Raw genomic sequence first — 22,047 nt, 5'->3', positions numbered from 1 at the left:
TGAGGAAGTCCTGTGAGATTTCTAGGGCTAAGTGCAGCTGGAGAGTGGATGGTTGGGGACCCCTGCTCTCCTTTGCCTGCTTCCCTGCACCGCACTCCAAGTCCCTCACCCATTCATTCATTTGGTACATTTTCATGGAGGGCCTACTGGGTGAAAATCCTGCGCTTCGCAGTGCGGGCTGGGGGTGTATGGGGGTGGGGGGGTGGGGGGGTGGGGGTGAGTCAGCCAGACAGGCTCACTGCTCTCCGGGGCCCACATCCCAGGTGGGGACAGAGGTAGATAGGAGCGGTAGGTAGGTCGTAGCCTAGGTCATTGGTCTCCCTGGAAGCTAAGGGTCTGGTCTTTCCTCTTGAGAGATGGGGTGGGTGGGGCTTCCGGCTCCAATATGGTCCCCAAGAGGGCCCAGAAACTCCTCTTTTTATTTTTTTAAAGATTTTATTTATTTATTTGACAGAGAGAGAGACAGCCAGCGAGAGAGGGAACACAAGCAGGGGGAGTGGAAGAGGAAGAAGCAGGCTCCCAGCGAGCAGCATGGAGCCCGATGTGGGGCTCGATCCTAGGACCCCGGGATCACGCCCTGAGCCAAAGGCAGACGCTCAACGACTGAGCCACCCAGGCGCCCCAGAAACTCGTCTTTTAAAAGGACAATGCATTGTAGGGAGGGAGAGAGAGAGAGAGAGAGAGAGAGAGAGAGAGAGAGAGAGAGATAGAGACTCCCAGCTCAGCGGCCCAGCGGCGGTCGGACCGGAGGGCGGGCAGCGGGCGTGGGGACTCGTGTGGCCGCGAGGGGGCGCCGCAGACCGGCCGCCGGGGCCACTGCCGGCGGCGTAAGGCGGCGGCGCCCGCGGGTGAGTCACCGCGGCGGTGGGAGGATGAGTCAGCTGCCCCGCGCCGCGTCCCGGCCTCGCTTTCCCCCCTCGCCAGCCCTGGCCGCGTGCACCAAGCTGGCCCCGGGAGCCTGGCGGGCCCTGGGCGCCGCCCTGTCGGCGTGTCCCCTCTCCTCGGCCCGGCCTCCTCGGGACTCCTTTCGGGCCCAGCCCAGGGGCTCCTGGCCTTCCCGAAGCCGGGGTGCGCGCTGGCCCCGCAGGTTTTCTTTGTAGGACCAGGGCTTCAGGAGGAGTCTCTGTGGTTGCCCGGGCCCTGGGCTCCCCTACCCCCCTTCCCGGAGGCCCTGGCTGCTCCCAGAGGGTCCGGGGTCTGGGCGTAGGTGGCATTTCCTGCAGCGCATGGTGTCCCTCACCCTCCCGCCGGGAAATGCTTCCCTCTAGAAGGGGCTCAGGGCCCCGCCTTTGCCTGGACCGGGATCTGCGGGCCTGCTCTGTGTGCCAGGGCTGGGCTGTGGGCGTAGCGCAGAGGGAAACATGCCCCCTGCCAAAACCACACGGGAAAGAGCCTGCTCTGTTTCTTGGGTGTGCCCGGGTGTTTTCACCTCTTCTCAGAGCAAGTCGGAAAGAATAGGAGCCCGTGGGTCCTACTGCAGGTTGGAGAAGGTGCCCCGGGAGGGCCTGGCTCGGAACTTTGGGCTGTAAAGGCTTCGGGCAACCTCGCCAAGCCTGGGCTATCAGCCTCGCTTTGGAGATCCCTCCCAGGAAAGGAAGTGACTTGTCCCAGGGCCTCGGAGAAGGAGCCCAGAGCTCCTGGGTGCATGGAGAGTGCCTAAAATAGTGCCTGGCGCATAGTCGGCCACTGTATATTTATATAGCTAATCTTTATAGGGCACTTACTGCATGCCCGGTATTGTTCCGACTGCTCTTCGCGTATTAATGATCTTACTTGATTCTCACAACTACACAAAGACATAAATACCATGATCATCTCCATGTGGCAGCTGAGGAAATGGAAGCTCAGAGAACTTGGGTAACTTTCTCCAGATCACACAGCTAGCAAGTACTGCGTGGGATTAAACCCAGATACCCTGCCTTCGGACGCGGTGTGCTGGCGACGGACTTCGAGTATGAGTGGCATCGGGTAATACACTGGTAATGGTATGCGTTCGGGGTGTCTGAAGAGGACAGCCTTAAACCCAGCACCAGAGGGAGAAGCCATTTTTTCCTCTGGCCTTGTCAGCTCTGTTCCTCCTGCCAGAAGCCCATGCGGCATAGCTTTCCTGAAGTGCCACAGGCCAGAAGAGAACCGCGGAGTGGCACTCTTGTCCCCTTGTTGACCATCTGCATTGTGCCAGGACCTGGCCTCTGGCCTCCACCTGCTGGTTTGGTAGACCACGCTTGCGGCTTTAAGGAAAGTTACCTTTAGCGGGGTTTCTCAAATACTTGTCAACAGAATGAGGTGGACTTGGGGTTCACTAGAGTCAGGGAGCATGTTAAACACACAGACCCGCAGCCCACTGGAGAGCAGAGATTCCAGCCTTGGTCCTACATGGATACTCGGTGAGTGGGTATACTTCAGGACTTGAAGAAAGCCTACCCTGCAGAGATGCCGATGGACTAGACCTGGGAGTCAGCCTGGGCACTGGGACGATTCTGGTGCGCAGCTGGGATGGGGCACCGCTGCCGCAAGGACTGGGTCAGTAGGGTTGAGGTGGCCCCAGGAATTGGTAATTTTAAGAGGCTGCCGTTTTCTCGTGCAGCCATGTTTGCCAACCTCTGGTGTAGAACCCACTTTCTTCTTCTTGTTTTAATTTTTTATTTAAATTCAAGTAGCCAACACATAGTACACCCTTAGTTTCAGATGTGGGGTTCAGTAATTCATCAGTTGCGTGTGACACCCAGTGCTCATCACATCCCGTGCCTTCCTTAATGCTCGTCCCCCAGTGACCCCATCCCCCTACCCACACCGAACCCACTTTCTTCTAACTGACTTTGAACCGTGTCCCAGATTCTCTGTGTCACTGCTTTGGAGTCGTGTCCCTTCTCAACCTCTCCTGGCCCCTGCCTCAGTTTATAGGATTTCTCCCCTTACCAGGCATCAGCATTCTCACCCACCGAGTGGGGTTCACTCCTAGCAGGTCCTGGGCAGGGCGGTCACGCCTCTGAGCTTGTCAGCTGAAGTGGGGACCCTTGAGCTCTGAGGGCTCCGACCAGCATGTGGGCAACCCCAGGACTTTAGTGAACCCTCATATCTGTCTTCTTTCCCCAGGTCTCCGGTACACTGTGCTATCAAGACAACATGTGAGCTGGGGAGAGTGATTGCTTTCCCTCCCCTTGGTCACATTGTTTCTCCCTCTCTCTTCGGTGTCATAGTCCACCCTGGAGTACAGTATCTGTCATCTCCCAGCTTGATAGCCTTTTTTTTTTTTTTTTTTAGAGTGACAGAGAAGGTGGGGAGGGGCAGAGGGAGAGGGAGAAAGAGGATCTTAAGCAGGTTCAACTCCCGGTGCAGAGCCCGATGTGGGGCTCGATCTCACCACCCTGAGATCATGACCTGAGCCAAAATCAAGAGTCAGATGCTTAACTGACTGAGCCCCCCAGGAGCCCCTGGACACCAAGTGTTAAACTGGATGCCAGGTGCCCATACTACAGTAGGTGTTAGGCTGGGAGACTAGGGACCTGTGTGCTGAGCTAATTGTGTGCCCTGGGTCATATCACTTAACCTCTCTGGCCCTCAGATTCCACATCTGTTAAATGGTCACAGGTTTCTGTGTGGTTCAGAGGAGATAGTCTGCAAGGCGTGCTTTGTGACTACAAATCAGTGGTGACACCGATGTTCTCTATATTCATTGAGTTGGGTAAACTGAGCTTTCTCTTTCCTGGTTGGCAGAGTGAGGGGTAAGATAGCCTTCGTAGGGAAGGCCCAAGATGTCAGCAGCGGATATTAAAGTTCCTGACAATGGTATACCCTAGAAGCTTGTCTGTCTTCCTCATTGAGTCGGAGAGTACTCACTGAGAGCCTGCCCTATGTGCCTGGTATGGGGTTAGGTGTGAGAGCGTTCTAGGCTTTTTGTTGGGAAGCAAGGCAATCCATACAGAAAAAGAAGTGGGTAATGCTGGGTGAAAACTGAGCAGTATAAGCAGTATGTGCTTTGGCATTTCAGAGGGAGAGTGTAGCGTTAATGACCAGAGAATAAATACTTTATGCAGATAAAGAACGGGAAGCAGCCAAGTCTAGAAGGACAGGTTGGAACTGGGGGAGGGGGTGTGTGTGGCTAAATGTGCCGTGAGAGAAGCCGCAGAGCTGGGCTGGGGGAGGCCTGAGGGAGAGAGACTGCAGTTACAAGCCACCCCTGGCCCTGATTTCTACAGTAACCCAGCTCTGCAGGACTGACCCAGGCCTGGAGGCCTCTTAGGCACCCACATCACGTAAGGGTGTCATAAAGCACTCACCAAGCAAGGCTCTGGCCCCTTCCCTTCCTTTTCCAAGCAGAAAGGCACATCTGTCTTCTAGTAGTCTCCTCTGAAGAGAGACGTGGTCCCACGCCCCTCTAGAATCTGACAAGGAAGGATGGATGAAAGGCTTCTTCTTCCCATCTCCCTGGCTGGGGAAGGGGCAGGGGCGGGGCAGCCACAGTTTGATACGTCCTTGTGTGGCCAACACAGTAAAAGTTGCTTATTGACAACAGTCTAAACATGTGAGGTTGCCAGGTCACCCCTCATGGCTGACTCCCTTGTAACTGGCTCTCAGTCTCACCGGGTTCTCTGGCACCCCCGTGCCACCTCATTCTGTTCCTTCCTCCGCAACATAACATCATTCGTCCCTACCCAAAGGCCGCCCGCCCTCCTGGAGCTGCCATCCATTGTTCTCTTAACAACGCTCTTTGGGAATGGAGGCAACAAGGGAAGTTGCTCTGGGACCTAGGAGGAAGGAAGGAGGGACAGGAATGGAATGGGTGGGTGATGGAAAAAGTGACTCCCAGCCATTCCCAGGGCTTGGGTCTGGAAGGCAGGGCCGTGGTGGTGTTCAGACAAGCACACTGCTCTTTCCCCTCTTCTCAGGACTGGATAATGTTTGTTGTGCCTTTTCCTTGCCACTCTAAAACCTCAAGCCCGTTCCTGATATGGAGTACAGATTCCCCAGATTTAGCTGCTGTGCCTCAGTTTCCCAGCCTGACCAAAGGAAATCAGAGAGAGTGTGTCAGATATTCCGTTTGCCCCCCCATCCCTCCTCTGCGCCCTTCTCCACCTGCTCTGCTTCCCAGCAGACCTCTTCTAGTGGGCTCCCTTGCCCTCTGGCTTCTCATCAGCCCATGGGAGGCACCCCAGGACCTGGAGGATAAGAGGAGAATGGGGTGGGCACTCATCCCCCTGGCTCACCTACCACTGGGCTGCTGATTGGCAGTGGCTTTGTTCCTCTCGTGAAGGCCCCAGGTCCTGGCAGGTAGCCCTCCCCGGAAGCTCCGGGCCTTGCTGGCTCCTGCTTCCTCCCCCTGGCTTCTTCATGCCACAGACAGGCAGTGGCTTCCAGCTCTTGCCAGCCCCGGGCTGCTTCACCACCCCTAGGTGGTGTCCTTCAACCCTGCCTGTCCCTCTGTGGTTAGCCCCTGTGTGAAACTCTTCTCAGTCACCCCCTTGGGATGCATTCTCTGTCTGCTGCCGAGACCCTGACAGATCCAGAGAATGTCTCCACAATGAGGAAGGAAGGCGGTAGTCTCAGGACTCCTTTGTGGTCAGGGCTCCGGCAGGCTTGCTGTGTGGGTGGGGCAGCGTCCTCGGTGTAATCTGAGACAGACCCAGACGTAGCCCAGCTCAGAAATAGCCAGGCTGAAACCCTCAAGTCAGAGGATGACCACTTCTCTGGATTAAAAAGTTTATCTGTAAAGATGACACACTCTTCCTAGGTAGGTGAACACGTTATCTAGTCATTCATTTCTTAACATGTCTTGGTTTCATCAGATAACAAGCTTGACTTGAAGCTTCATAAATGCGAGGACTGTGTCTTCATTGTGTAGACATGGGTGGCATGGGGCCTCGTGAAGGGAAGGCTTACATAAATATCTAAATATTTGGTGTATAAATTTAACCACCCCATGTTCCAGGTACAGTTCTGGGTACTTGGGATATATTAATGAGCAAAATAGACAAAGATCCCCCTCAGGCAGAGAGACAGACAATAAATTATATGTACGTATAATGTCAGAAGATGATGAGTGTCATAGAAAAATAAAAAGAGCAGGATAAAGGAGGGGTGCCTGGGTGACACAGCTGTTTAAGCATCCGACTCTTTTTGGCTCAGGTCTGATTTCAAGGTTGTGGGATTGAGCCCCGCATTGGGCTCCGCACTCAGCACTGACTCTGCTTGGGTTTCTCTCTCCTTCTTCTGCCCTTCCCCTGCCCCCGTCTCTCTCTCAAATGAATAAATAAGTCTTTAAAAAAAAAATGAGCAGGATAAAGGCGGTAAGGGGTGCTGGAGCAGGTGTGATTGAAATTTGATATAAGGTGTTTGGGGTAAGCCTTATTGGGAAGTTGACATTTGAGCAGACCTGAAGGGGTGGTGAGGGATCTCTGCAGCTATTGGAGGAGAGGAAGAGCCTGAGCCAGGGCTCTGTAGCTGGAACCTGCCTGGCACCAATAAGATGCAATCCAAAGCCCAGTGGGTTTGGAGCAGAGTGAGCAAGGGGGAAGTGGTTTGCTATGACATCTTCTTCCTTCCTTTTCTGTGTCTGACCTACATTTTAGGATCTCCCACATCAGCACTTAGGCCCCCAAGGAGGCCTCTGGAGAACCTCGCTGCACCCCCTAACCCAATACGGACTACCTCTGTTCCCATTGCTCTAAGTAGCCAAATCTCCTGTTTCCTTTGTGCATCTGATCTCATGGATGGTTGATAAGGAAAGCAAAGGCTCCTAATCAATGCAACAAATGTTGCTTCTAGGAGTCTTTAAAGTGGATATTTTATAATCAATTCCACAGTGGTGAAATTAATGCAGTGTAACAGTATGAAAAACAACCAGGTACGGTCTGGTCCAAGATGGCGACGTAGGAGGCTCCTAAACTCACCTCTTCCCGGGGACTCACCTAATCTATAGCTACAAGTGGAGCTGTTTCTTCTGAAAGAAATCCAGAAATCAAATCAGTGACTTCTATACATGGGATGGATGAGAAAATACCCCCGTCAAAATGGGTAGGAAAGGCTGGGACAGACTCTTGCCAAAACCCCTACCCCCCACCATAGCACAGCGACATGAAACTGGGAAAGAAATCACAACTCCCAATTTCTCCCTGAGGAGCGAAGGGCTTGGACCCAATATCTTATACCCTAACTTTTAGGACTTCCACTTGAGGGCTAGGGTCCCCAAATACCTACTCTGAAAACCTATGGGACTTGCATCCATAGGACCCACAAGGCTATAGCAAACAAGGAAATGGTCCTCAATGGATACCCCCGGGACTCAGTATGGAGAGAGCAGACGGAAATGTCCACCTCTATATTTCCCAGAAAGAGGCGTATTTGCATACTTTAAAATCTGCTGCCTGAGGGTCAGCCTTCTAATTTAGCACACAGCTAGGGGCTAACTTGTGATCGTCCCAGAGAGCCGAGCTGGGGAGGCTGGCAGGCTTGTCTCTGCGTTCACCCTCGGCCTGCTCCAGGTAGGCTGTGTCTCCTTGGAACGAGCTTGTGCATATGTTTGGGGCTCTGGCTTTTCAGCTGCTACCTAGAGGATGTAGCCCTTGGCCACTTTGATCACTTGGTTCTGGTGGCTAGCAGGGCTTGTGCTTATGGATCCCACAGGATTGTGGCCAAAAAAGAGAAGAAAGAAAGGAAGAAAGAGAGGGAGGAAGGAAGGAAGAAGAGAAGGAAATAGTTCTTTTTTTTTTTTTAAGATTTATTTATTTGTTTTGGAGAGAGAGATAGAGGAGGGGCAGACGGAGAGGGAGAGAGAAAATCTCAAGCAGATTCGTCACTGAGCATGGAGCCTGATGCAGGGCTTAATCCCAGGACCCTGAGATCATGATCTGAACCAAAATCAAGAGTTGGATGCTTAACCAACTGACCCACTCAGGCGCCCCCAAAAAGAAACAGTTCTTAACCAGCTATCCTCCTAGGGCTCAGAGCGGACAGAAATGTCCATCTCTCAGTCTTTCTCTGAAGGAGATCTATTTGCATAGTTTAAAAGCTGCTGTCTAAAGGTCCAGCTTCCAATAAGCTTGCATCTAAGTGCTGACTAAAGTCCTCCCCTCTGGGATACTGACAGGTCTCGGCACGCTCTAAACTGCTGGGGGCCACTAAGAACATGGGGCGCCTGGGTGGCACAGCGGTTAAGTGTCTGCCTTCGGCTCAGGGCATGATCCCGGCGTTATGGGATCGAGCCCCACATCAGGCGCCTCCGCTATGAGCCTGCTTCTTCCTCTCCCACTCCCCCTGCTTGTGTTCCCTCTCTCGCTGGCTGTCTCTATCTCTGTCAAATAAATAAATAAAAATCTTTTAAAAAATCGTTAAAAAAAGAACAAAGAAGGTGGCTTGGACAATCACATAGTTTTGAGAAACAATTAAGGGCTCAGGCTTGGCCAAACGATAATGTTCATCTCCTACATGATGCCAATCCTTCAAGACTGGAAGCGAAGCCTGTTTTATCTAATGCACAGAAACCAATGCAAAGAGTCAAGAAAGGTCGAGAAATAGAGGAATATGTTGCAAACAAAACTAGGTATAGAGGGAACATATATCAACACAACAGAGGCTACGGACAACAAGCCCACAGTTGACATCATACTGAACAGTGAAAACCAAAGGGTTTTCCGTCTAGGATCACAAACGAGACAAGAGTGCCCACTTTCACCACAGTTATTCAACATAGTACTAGAAGTCCTAGCCAGAGCAGTTAGGCAAGGAAAAAAAAAAGCACCCAGATTGGAAAGGAAAAAGTAAAACTGTTTCTAACTGCAGATGACATGATATTATATATAGAAAATCCTAAAGACTCCACCAAAAAACAGTTAGAACTAATAAAAAAAATTCAGTAAAGTTGCAGGATACAAAATCAATATGCCACTAACCCTTGAAAACATGGGTTTGAACTGTATAGGTCTGCTTATATGTGGATTTTTTTCCTGACAAATACAGTATTGTAAATGTATTTTCTCTTCCTTATGATTTTCTTAATAACATTTTCAATACAGTGAATAATACAATACAAATTATGTGTTAATCAACTATTTATGTTATTGGTAAGGCTTCTAATCAACATTAGCTATTAGTAGTTAAGTTTTGGGGGAGTCAGAAGTTATACAAGGATTTTCAACTGTTGGGGGTCAACACCTCTAACTCCAGCATTGTTCAAGGGTCAACTGCACAAAAATCAGTTAGGTTTCTATATGCTAATAATGAACTATCAGAAAGAGAAACTAAGGGGCGCCTGGGTAGCGCAGTGGTTAAGCATCTGCCTTCGGCTCAGGGCGTGATCCCGGCATTCTGGGTTCGAGCCCCACATCAGGCTCCTCTGCTGGGAGCCTGCTTCTTCCTCTCCCACTCCCCCTGCTTGTGTTCCCTCTCTTGCTGGCTGTCTCTCTCTCTCTGTCAAATAAATAAATAAAATCTTAAAAAAAAAAAGAGAGAGAAACTACGAAAACACTCCTATGTGTGGCATGCCTGGGTGGCTCAGTCTGTTAAGCATCCAATTCTTGATTTTGGCTCAGGTCATAATCTCAGGGTTGTGACTGAGCCCTGCATCGGCCTCCATGCTGGGTGTGAAGCCTGCTTAAGATTCTCTTTCTCCCTCTCCCTCTGTCCCCCCACCCCTCTCTAAAAAAGAAGAGAAAAGAAAAGACTCCCATCTGCAATTGCATCAGAAAGAATAAAATACAGCCAGGAGGTCGAAGATCTGTGCGTTGAAAACTATAAGACATTGATCAAAGAAATTGAAGAAGACACAAGTAAATGGAAGGTAGTTCATGTTCATGTATGGAAGAATTAATATTGTTAAAATGTTCATACTACCGAAAGCAATCTATAGATACAATGCAATCCCTATCAAAATTCCAATGGCATTTTTTACAGAAATAGAAAAAACAATCTTAAAATTTGTATGGAGCCACCTTGCAGAACCAAAGCAATCTTGAGAGTAAAGAACAAAGCTGTAGTCATCGTGCTTGCTGATTTCAAACTATATTGCAAAGCTACAGTAATCAGAACAGTTTGGTATTGGCATACAAACAGGCATACAGATCAATCAAACAGAAGAGAGAGCCCAGAAATAAACGCACACATATTTAGTCAATTGATTTATGACAAAGGACACAAGAATATACAATGAGGAAAAGATAGTTTCTTCAATAAATGGTACTGGGAAAATAAGACAGCCACATGCAAAAGAATGAAACTGACCCCTAACTCACATCATATGCAAAAATCAACTCAAAATAGATTCAAGACTTGAATGTAAGACCTGAAACCATAAAACTTCTAGAAAAAAACATAGGGGATAAGCCCCTTGACATCAGCCTGGGCAGTGATTTTTTGATTTGACACCAAAGCAAAGGCACCAAAAGCAAAAATAAACAAGAAGGATTGCATCAAATGAAAAAAGTTTCTGCACAGCAAAGGAAGACATCAACAAAATGAAAAGTTAATTTATGGAATGGGAGAAAATATTTGCAAATCATATCTGCCAGGGGGTTATTAAGTAAAATATATAAAGAACTCATACAATTCAATAGCAAACAAACAAAATCCACAAAAAAAAAACCCCTAACTGGATTAAAAATGGCCAGACGAACCGAATAGGTATTTTTCTAGAAAAGGCACACAAATGGCCAACAGGTACGTGAAAAGGTGCTCAACGTCACCAGTTATCAGGGAAATGCAAATCAAAACCATAATGAGATATCACAACACACCTATTAGAATGGCTGTCATTAAAAAGACAAGAATAAGTGTCAGTGAAGATGTGGAGGAAAGAGAATCCTTGTGCACTGTTGGTGGGAATATAAACTGGTGCAGCTACTGTGGAAAATGGCACGGAAGTTCCGCAAAAAATTAAAAATAGAATTACCTTTTGATCTAGAAATCCCACCTCTGCGTATCTATCTAAAGGAAAGGAAAACAGGATATTGAAGAGATATCTGCACTTCTGTGGTCATTGCTGCATTATTCACAACAGCCAAGATAATGGGATATATATGTGTGTGTGTATATATATATATACACACGTATGTATATATGTACATATGTATACACACAGGGGCTCTATGTACATATGATTATATCTGTACACATGTATATACACACACACACACAGGGGAATACTATTCAGTCATGAGAAAGAGGGAAATCCTACTGTTTGTAATGACATGGATGGATCTTGAGGGCTTTATACTAAGTGGAAGAAGCCAGGCAGAGAAAGACAAAATACTACATGATATTACTTATATGTGGAATCTTAAAGGGAAAACAAAGTGGAACTCACAGAAACAGAATGAAGAAAAGCGGATGCCAGGGGCTGGGGGCTGGGGGAAATAGGGAGAGGTTAGTAAAAGGGTGTAAACTTTCAGGTGTAACATGAATAAGGTCTGAGGCTCTAATGTATAGCATGGTGACTCTAAGTAACCGTAATGTGCTCTGTAATTGAAATTGTTAAGAGAGTGGAACTTAAATGTTCTCACCAAGAAAGGAAAAGAAAAGAAAAGAAAAGAAAAAAAGAAAAGAAAAGAAAAGAAAAGAAAAGAAAAAAGAAGACAGGAAGAAGGAAGGAGAGAAAGAGAAAGAAAGAAGGAAGGAAGGAAGGATAAATATGTGAGCATGTGGGGTGATGGAGATGTTAATGAACTAGAATGGGGGTCCCTTTTCACGGAGCATATGTCTATCAGATCACCACGATGATGGACACTTTAACTATCTCACGACTTTTTGTGCCGGTTACACCTTCGTGAGGCTGAAATCGAACAAGCCGGTACCGCACATGCTGCGTGTGTGTCAGTCCGTAGTTGCAAATACAGAAGTCGTTCCTGTTGTGGTCGGAAAAGGAACTTGTGTTGGAATATTTGATCCCCGGGAACCTCGGGGAGGACCAGGGAAACTAGTTTGCGGTCTACCCAGAACCTATCTCCCAGGGCATCAGACAGGCCCCCGCCCCCCCCCCCCCCCCCCCGGTCACGCGCGGTGCGTCTCGGGCTGCCCTGCAGGCCCGCAGACACCAGCACCGCCTCTCCAGCGGCCCCCAGACGCCGGGCGCTCGTCTCCTCTATCTCCCGCCCCGACGTGCGGCCCACGCGGTAGCGGCGTCCTTCCGCTCTGTCTTCACCTGCAAGTTGCCTCTGGTTGGTGGCGCTCGGGTCACATACCTGCTCCCCAGCTACAAAGGAGGCTGGTAAAGCAAGTTCTCCGACTTCTACCTTGGAAAAGGGGAATTCCCCCAACACAGGGAGGGCATTCAAAGTGCTGGGGCGGCGAAAACATGACAAGTGACTCCCTCTGTAAAGCTCTGTGGGGGCTGGGAGGTGAGGGCCGGAGAGGGTCACAGCCTCTGTCAGTCTGTGTTCTCGGTGGCAGCCGCCAGAGAGGGACTCTGGTTAACTGAAGTCCGGGGAATTTATTGCAGGGAAGACTGAAGAGGAAAAGTGCAGGGAGAGGGGAAGGGTAAGAGTCATTTATGGAGCGTCTGCTGTGTGCTTTGTCACCTGCATTCTTTCTTTTAATTCTCCTGGCGACCTTGTGAATTAGCTATTGTTGCTTCCTTTCACAGGTGACAAGACCGAGGCTCAGGGAGGTTAAGTGACCCAAGATCGCAGAGCTAGGAAGTAGCAGATGGAGAAATCACATTGAGATCTTTCTGCTTTAAAACCCCCATGCTGTTTCTGTGGTTTAGTTTTCTTTATTTTTATGTGCGTGGATTGTCCAAAATCTCCAAATATTTTTCCGACTGCTGGAGGCTGGCAGAGGCAGGAAGTGGGAGCGGCCCCGGCGGCTGTGGTGGTGGAGGAGGACAGAGGAGGCAGGGGTGTGCCTGTGTGGGCCCTTTGTAGTTAGGTATTTATAAATCTGGACCTTCTCCCTTATAGCAAATATCGGTGCTATTCCTTCTGGCTCTTAGACTCGGGGAAGGTATCCACGCCACTGTTCACAGGAGCTCATCCAAGAGAGGCAGTGCTGGGGGTCAGGTGAGGCCAGGCCGGCCTGGAAGTGTCTGGAGACTTTGGGGTGTACCATATGACCACCCTGCCTCAGGCCTTCTGAGAGGAACCATCCTGAACCAGGGGCCTGTGGTGGGGCTTTGGTGTCAGGACTGTGCCCATAAGGGACTGACCGTAAGGGCTGGGCCTTCTGACAGAGAGGGGACACAAGCAGGAGCCTGCCTAGAAAGGGGGTAAAGGGGCAGCCCACTGGAGAGGTAATCCGGGATCTGGAGTGCCCTGGGTCCCGAGCCCTGTCCCCTTCCTGAATTAGAAGGCCCATCGTATGGCTGTTCCTGGAATCCTCAGACACTTCTTGCTGTAAATTCCTTACAAGAATCCCCTCAGTTTGAGATCAAATTGAGTGAGAGAGATTGTGGCAGCCAAGAGATGTCCGAGAACAGTCCCAGATCGCAGAGCCTGATGTGGTCTGTCCTGCCACATTCTCAAGGCCTGTGCCTGAGGCCTGTGGCCGCCCCCACTTGGGTCACTGGTGTCTGTGGTTCATAGGGATGCCTTAGGACCGGAGCCTGATGTAGGGGTAAGATTTGGACCAGAAGCCAAGGAGGGGAGAGAAAGGAAGGGGTAGAAGGGCCATGGGGTGGAACAGTGAATTTCCAGTCATGAAGCCACAACATAGCTCAGTTGTGGGGTGTGTTTTAAGTGGCGCGTTACTCATAATAGTCAAAGCACTAATTTGTATTTCAAAGCATATATTTACTTATTTAACTATTTTAAAATTCAAAAAGCACAGAAGGGAATACACAGAAAAATCTCTCTCCTTCCCTCCTGGCAGCTCCCTCCCGAGGCAACTGTTGAAAAATTGTCGGACTCCTTCCAGAACTGTTTTATGCACATACAAGCAGACACGTTGACACGCACATTCTTTCCCCCCACTCATTACATAAATGTTAGCATACTATTCCCATTGTCCTGCACCTTGTTTTCTTCACGTGTGAATCGTTAACTAGCTTCTCCCCTCAAGAGAGTAGATTGGAGGCCAACCCTGGAACAAGGTGGCCCTGGCTCATTTGCATTCTGAAGGGTGAGAGGGGGAGCGGCACCTAGGGAGGGGTTTGTGTGTGCGCGCGCGCGTGAGTGCACAAGTGTTTGTGTGCGTTTGTGCGTGCACTGCCAACAAGGCCTACGGGACAGCGTGCGGAGGCCCCACTCAGAAAACCTGGCTCTAGGTCTAGGGTCCCACTACCAAGCTGGGGCCTCTACCCCCCTCAGCTGATTCCTTCCCGCAAAGGGATAACAGGAATAATCCTTGGGGTTGTTGCGGGGTGGACTGAGGACGAGGTGAGAAACAGGCCTGTGAATTGTCAAGTCCTATGAGGTGAGGGGTTATTCTCAGCCTGGGTCCAAAGTGGTTTCCTCCATTTTCCTGAAGGGCAGGTTGGACCTTCTGCTTCCTGCCCACTCACCTCCTCATTTTGAGTTAGTGGCGACATCTCTACCTCAGGGAGTAAATAGAAGGCCTCCTGGGTCTCCCACCCACACCCACCTACCCATTTATTGGCATCTACCCCACCGCACCTCCCTCCCGTCCTCTCTTGGGCACCTGAAACTTGACTCCTCCCCTGCACTCTCCAAATCTTCAAACTCTCTTCTGGCTCCTTCTAATCAGCATTTAAACATGCTCAGACTCTTTGTGTCTTCAAAGGTAAACCCTCCCATGACTCCCTGTCGGCTTCCACTGTTTTCCTCTTCCACTTCAGAGTCAGACTTTTTGAAAGATTTGCTTAGGCTCAGTATCTTCCCCTCGCCCAGTTTCATTCCCTCTTCAGCCCTCGTGTTTCTTGGTCAAATACTTATTGAGCTCTATGTGTCCAGTGCTGTTCTAGACACTCGCATGAACTGACCCTTCGAATCCTCACAACAACAACCCAAAGAGGTAGGTACTACTACGAGCCCATTTTACAGATGTGGAAACCGAGGCTGGAGAGGTTAAGTGTGATGACACTGAGTGCAATCCCTACATAGCAAGTAGATAATTCTGGTTTCAAAGCCAGGCCATCTGCCTCCAGAGCCTGTGTACTTAGCCACGTCACTACCTGCCTCCTGTGGGCAGTGGTCTAGTAAACCAATTTGTGCAAGGTCAGTGACCTCTGCTAAAAAACAAAATCCAACCAAGTAAATTTGAAGGTCTAATTGGCTTTATTAAGTGTTTTATGAATTCGGCAGCATCCTGTCCAGCAGGCAGAGGGGAGCTCCCAGGAATTGTATGATATGGAGGGTTTTTTGGGGAAGGAAGGTGGGGCAAGAATGTTACTAGCAAACGCAAAGATTGTTTCAGGCCAGGTCATCTTCCTTCCTTTATTTATTTTTCTAAGTAATCTCTATACCCAACGTGGGGCTCGAACTTACAACCCCCGAGATCAAGAGTCACTTGTTCTACTGACTGAGCCAACCAGGTGGCCCCTGATCATCTTCCTTTAGGGAGAAGGGCAGGGGGTCTCATTAGGTGGATTTTCTCATCTTCTTTTGAGAGATGGAGAGGGCCCATGTGACAGATTACCTCACTGGAGCTGACTAGAAAATTCCAGATGGACTGATTTAAAATTCCACTCCTGGAGAAGCTGAAACTTCAGTTAAGTTTTGGTTTGCTGTCCTGGGGGCAAGTGGGTTTCCAAGTGTGGTGGACCTGGGTTCACATTCCAGCTCCTTTACCGAGTGCGCTGTGATCTAGAGAAAGTTCCTTGACCTGTTTCTCAGTGACTGAAGTTACCTGAAACCATGCAGCATGATGCCAGTGGGCCAGCGCTCTGCTCTTGGTTCTGTCCCTAACTGTGCTGGGCAAATAGCCTCTCCTCTCTGTGCCTCTGTTCCCCATGTGCGACATGAGAGCAGTAGCCAGAGTGTTTCCGAGGGCACTTCCATGCTTAAGCCTCTTTGGCTTGAGGGATACATCTCAGATTTTACACATTCGACATAGTGGGGACCCTCTCTCCTGGAGGAAGAAGATGGTAATGTTTCCCCCAGCAGTCCTGCACCCACAAGAAAGCAGGCCCCTGGCCACCAGACCAGCAATTAGGGAAGTTGTTTATGCCTCTTAGAAGTTGCTTCAAAATCAAGGGACTCTGGCTTCATCCCACCAGCAGGGAGGCAAGAAGAGGTGATAAGATCCAGAGCTGATAAAACCCAACTTTTGTGCAAAGCTTGTCTCCTTTCAGTTTCACAGGAACCCTGGGGGCAGAGGCTGTGACCACACACAGCCTGCTGGATATGGTGAGGGGTTTTATTAGGGCTCTCCAGGGAGAGATAGAACTGGTAGGATGCATCTATATATATATCTATGTATATAGATATAGATATATCTAGAAAGGGGTTTGTTTTAAGAAACTGGCTCATGTGATTATGGAGAGTGGCAATTCCAAAATCTGCATGGTGGGCTGTCAGGGTGAAGAGCCAGGAAACAGCCTAGGTTGTGGTTCATGTCCAAAGGCAATTGCTGCAGAAATTCTTCTTGCTCAGGGAGGTCTGGCTTTTGGGTCTATTCAGGCCTTCAACTGATTGGACGAGGCCCACCCATATAATGGAGAGCAATCGGCTTTACTCCAAGTCCACCAATTTTAATGTAAGTCTCACCCTAAAACAATGTCACACAAACACCCAGAATAATGTTTAACCAAATATCTGGGTACTGTGGTCAAGTCAAGTTGATACATAAAACTAACCATCACAGGGGACTTTCTGTCTTATTAATCCCTGTGACCTGAGAGGTAGTTACTGGGATCCCTACTGATGAAGAGAGAGAAGAGACTCAGAGAAGTGACAAGGTTAACTTGGGGCTGCAGAGCTATGGTGGCATGCAGTCATCAAGGAGTCATCTCCTCCTTACTGGACCCCAGAATGCTTTCTGGGTGAGACACTTGAAAACCAATACCCAGGTGACCAGAACAGAGCTGTGTGAAGTCGCTTTCGACCCAGATGGAAAGTACACACATGCTTTCACCGGAAGGGATGCGGCTGGACAGCTGAGTCATGCCACCTCTCCCTTTAGGGATCAGATTGGCTTGTTCCTTCACCCCCGTTGTGGAAAGTCCAGGGTCTTCCCCAGGATTTCTCGGACTGCCGGGGGTGGATGCTAGAACGTGCTTTCTTGGTCAACAGGCCCTGAGTTCCTGCCTCTGCCGCGGCGGTGATCTTACCACAACTGACTGGGCAGATCCTGTTTGTCAACCTCACAACTTTCTTCCTTTCTTTCAAAACTCATCTGCTGCCCACACCACCGAGAAGCATCTGTGTGGCAGGCTTTCCTGATGGCCTGTGGAGATGGAGAGGAGTTACAGAGCAGCTGTGAAGGCTACAAATGGGAAACGAGACCATGTCTACAGCCCCAGCTTCCGCTCTTTGTTGCTTGGCATTCCCCCCTTCCTCATCTTCCTTCCTATGCCCTCTGTGGTCATCATCGTCTTCCTCTCAGAAGTAAAATGATCTCCCTCGCATTTTCTTTCTCTCTTTTTTTAAAGGATTTTATTTATTTGAGGGAAAGAGAGATAGCAAGCAGGGGGAGGGGCAGAGGGAGAGGGAGAAGCAGACTCCCTGCCGAGCAGGGAGCCCGATGTGGGGAATGGGGTGCTGTGCTGTGGGCTTTGGAGGCAGACAGGCATGCTTCAGTCCTGACTCCCATCTCTGTCACTTACTGTGTCATTGGGGCCAATTGCTTAAACTTTCTGAGCCTTACTTTCTTCATTTGTAAACATGGGGATCACGACACCTGCATTGGGAGGGCTGCTCAGAGGACAAGGAAGGTAAGCTACGACACGACACGTGCTTTGCAGCAGAGCCCCATGTTCAGGTCAAGGTCCAGGGAACAGAGAGGCTGGCCCTGCCCTCTATAGCCTCTGGCCCTCAGAGAAGTGGGGCCTCCCCTGGCACCCCCACCCTTCCCCCAGCCTGGCTTCTCGGGCTCTTCGAAAAGCCTCACCAGATACTATTGGGAGATTTGATCTGCGGTTCCAGCCAAGGTCGCTCACGAAGGCAGTGGGGCCTGTATCCCCGTGTGAGCGCTGTAGGCTCAGACCCTGGAGGCCCAGAAAGCTCATTCATGGACATTGAGATCTCCTGCTTTCCTGAATGACACCCCCAAACAACCCAACCCTAGGCATGGACAGGGGCGCTGCTGCTGTTCTCTGTGTGTACCCCTCTATGTGACCTGGCAAGCTGCACTCTGCGGCAGGCAGTCTCTGTTTAGGCGGGCACCTAGGGTCTCTTAGCCAGTGTTTGGACAGAAGAAGAGGGAAGGAAAAAAGTCAAGTTCAGGGTATCCATTCAATGACTTTTAGGGATACATTCTATGCACCGGGCAGTACCACCTGTAGACCTGGGCCCGGTCTCCACTGCCACCCTTTCCACTCCAACGAGCCCTCTCACCCTCGCTACTCCATGCATGAACTTGACCTGAGGAGCTCTGGGACTCATGACCAAGGGTCCTCCGGGGGCTCGGAGCCAGGCCTCCGGAGGAACAGCCTGGAGTCAGCTCGCTTCTGCTGGTGGGTGTGGGATCACAGAAGGTCGAGTTGCTGGAATGGTGCTGACATATTGATTTTGTGTGACTCAAACTGTTTATCTAGACAGTGGCCCAGAAAAGGAATACTTGCCCAGGACCACCTTGCCTACCCTGGAGGTGGCCCTAGAGCTGGGCCCTTGCCACACGCTAGCACAAAACAATGTCCTGGCTTCTAGGAGCTTCTATTCTGGTCAGGGGAGGCAAATCGGGGTGACAGAGGCTATGGAAAAAAAACAAAGCAGGTTAAGGGAGATAGCTGACAGCGAGGAGGGCTGGCTGGGAAGTCGTGACCGAGGAGCTGGCATTTGAAGGGCAGCGGGAAAGCTGCCTGTGGATATGCGTGGGGGCCGAACTCTCCGGGCAGAAGGAACAGGAAGTGGAGGCGTGCCCCTGCTTGGCCTGAGCCAGAAGGAGAATGATGAGGATCTCAGAGCCTGCAGGTGTTGGTAAAGCCGGCTTTCACCCAGAGAGGGAAAGCCACTGAGGGGTTTGAGCCGACTACATGATCTGACTTACATTTTTAAAAGGGTGACTGCATTCATTCATGGTCACTGCTGTGAAGTACGTCGTTGTGCAAAGGAAACAATCTAGTAATCCTCTCGCCTGCGATGGCCTCTCGGGCTCTTCCAGCTCTTCGCAGTGATCTACAGTTCCGTTGAAAACATTAGCTACACATCCCTGGATGCGCCCGTGCGGGCATTTCCGTCCGGTAGATCCCCTCCCCTCACTGGCTGCTCCTTCCTGTTCTCCTTTGCCCCTTTCTCCTCACCTGCCTGACCTCCTGGCCCTGTCCTTGGACCTCTTCTCCTTCCTGTTGTCACTTACTCATAAGTCCTCTCATCCAGACTTGTGGCTTTCCTATCAAGTATATGCTAATGTCTCCCATTTTTAGCTGCCCAAAGCCCCCTCCTGAACTTCATATATTGAACTTCTTTTTTTTTTTTTTTAAGATTTTATTTATTTATTCGACAGAGACAGAGACAGCCAGCGAGAGAGGGAACACAAGCAGGGGGAGTGGGAGAGGAAGAAGCAGGCTCATAGCGGAGGAGCCTGATGTGGGGCTCCATCCCATAACGCCGGGATCACGCCCTGAGCCGAAGGCAGACGCTTAACCGCTGTGCCACCCAGGCGCCCCCATATATTGAACTTCTGACTATGTCTTTCTCTACTTGGCTTTCTAACTCTCGTATCTACAAGTCAACTCCTGATTCCTTCATGCCCCAGACCTCCTCCTAAAGTCTTCCCATATCGGTAACAGGCAACTCCACACTTCAGGCTTCTCAGGCCCCCAACCTTGGAGTCATCCTTGACTTTATCCCGTTAGGTGTACCTTCAAAATGGTACCCGCTTCTCGCTGCCTCTTCCCCTACTGCCCTGGTGGAAGCCAGCATCATCTGTCACCTGGACTTACCCAGTAGTACCCTAACCTGCACCCTCCTCCTTGGCTTCCCTCGCATCCATTCTCCAACCAGAGCGAAATCTTTAAGACGTAAGTCAGATCAGAATACTCTCTCTGCTCAAATCCTGCAATGACCGCCCATCTCATTCAGAGGAAAACCTGCCGTCCCCGGAAGGGCCTATGAGACCACCTGCCCTCGTGCTTCCTTCTGAGCCCCTCTCCCGTGACTCTCCCTTTTGCTCACTCTGCTCCAGCGTTCCTGGCCTCTGTGCAGGCAGGGCCCTTGCTTGCTTTCTTGCTGTGTCGCCAGCACCTAGAAGAGTGCTTGGCACAGAGTGGACAGCTATTTCTCGAATCAATCTATTAATGGATTATTATTATTAGGAGCTAGGTAATCTGAGTCAGATAAAGAGAAAGTTACATCATGGAGCTGAAGGGCCGGGGGAAGGCGATAAGATCAATGATTGGGAGGCTCTGGGTAGGGTTGGGAGATTGTTGCATCTGGACTATGAGAGACAATGAGTTTCAGTGACAGGGAGAGATTGAAGAGTGTGATACCGGGATTGAGTGGAGGAAGGTTCTCTGTTCTTCTACCTCACTGGCTACTTCACCTCCATCTCTTTTGTTGGTTTCTCATCAGTGTTTTGATTTCCCAAAATGGAGTGAAGTAATGAAAAAGTCTAGGGCAGTGTTTTTCAAACGGAGAGACTTTGCCCATTGGTGAATCATAAAATTTAAGTTGGTGGATCTATAAAAATGAAGTCGAACAGAATAGGAAATAGCGGCGCACCCTGTGTGTAGCAAGGGTAAGTATCATATTATAAAACTCTATCTCATTTAGGTAAGTGTGGATGTGGGTATTTATATATGGTGGGTGTTATACTGAGTCACGCGTACGGGTGGGTCATGGACAAGCAAGTTTGAAAGCCACTGGCCATGAGAGTGGGTCAGAGGGTCAGAAAACTGACAGGCCAGGTCATTGGAAGGAGTTTATTGTGAATCCTGAAATCACCAAGACTTTATCGGGGTAGTAGTGGAGAAAAAGATACTTTACCAGGGTCCCAACTCTTCAAGAATGTCCTGGGAGTCCGTAGATGATTGCAATGAGGTGCTGCTTGCTCCTGGCTCTCCGACTTCTCATTCTAATCCTTTCCTGCGTCTATGCAGCCCAGAGCCTGCTGGCTCTTTTTTCCCCCACCAGCACATTCCAACCCACCGCAGTAGCCCTAGCAACCTGCTCCTGACTGCTGGGTCACAGCCCCAGGAGCTGGTTTCCTCACTCATCCCTCCTGTCTCTAAGCACACTCATTAGTGCTCACAGCAGTACAATAGCAAGGTGAACCTTCACTTACTGGGCTCTTCTCTGTGTCCTGTAGCCCCGGCAAGGTACAAATTCCCTTCATTTTAAGGAAGAGAGCCCGGAGTTCCGAGGTTAAGTGACTTGTCCAAGGTCACTCAGGGGCAGAGTCAGGATTTGAACTCAGGTCTGTTTTCCCAGGGAAGCCTTTGCGATGCAACCCTGCAGCCTCCCTCAATGGCTGAGTGGTTCACTCTTATAGAGCGTCCTCCCAGCATGACGTTCAGATTTCACGCTCCAATACAGCTACAGATCCCTATATTGAATGCAGGCTGGGTTCTACAATTCTGACACCAATTCTAATGTGTGGGTTTTTTCCCCTACACCAAGAATTCTCTGACACCAGTGGGGCGTCCTACAATTCCACTCAATCCTGACACCGTCCCCCCGGAGACAGCATCAGATGCCACAGGTTGAGGGCTCAGTCCCACAAGACTGGTCCCCCGCTACCGCCCTGCTTCAGACCCCAATCGCAAGCCCAGATTGTTGTTTGTGTCTGACTGACTGGCTATCAGTGGGAGGTTCCCAGGATCCCCTCTGTGGATTTGATTAATTTGCTAGAGCTGCTCACAGAACTCAGGAAACCAGTTTACTGCCTAGATTACTGGTTATTACAAAGGATGTTAAGGATATGAATCAACAGCCAGATGAAGAGATACACGGGGTGGGGTTTCCAATACGGGAGCTTCTGTCCTTGTGGAGTTTGGGGCCCGACACAGTGGCACGTGGATACGTTCTTGTTCACCAGTGTGAAAGCTCTCCAAATCCTATCCTTCTG

The sequence above is a fragment of the Ursus arctos genome, unplaced genomic scaffold, assembly GCF_023065955.2.
Source record: "Ursus arctos isolate Adak ecotype North America unplaced genomic scaffold, UrsArc2.0 scaffold_26, whole genome shotgun sequence".
In the NCBI taxonomy this organism is placed as follows: Eukaryota; Metazoa; Chordata; class Mammalia; order Carnivora; family Ursidae; genus Ursus; species Ursus arctos.
The sequence above is the reverse complement of the archived record's forward strand: the minus strand, read 5'-3'. Positions refer to the sequence as shown.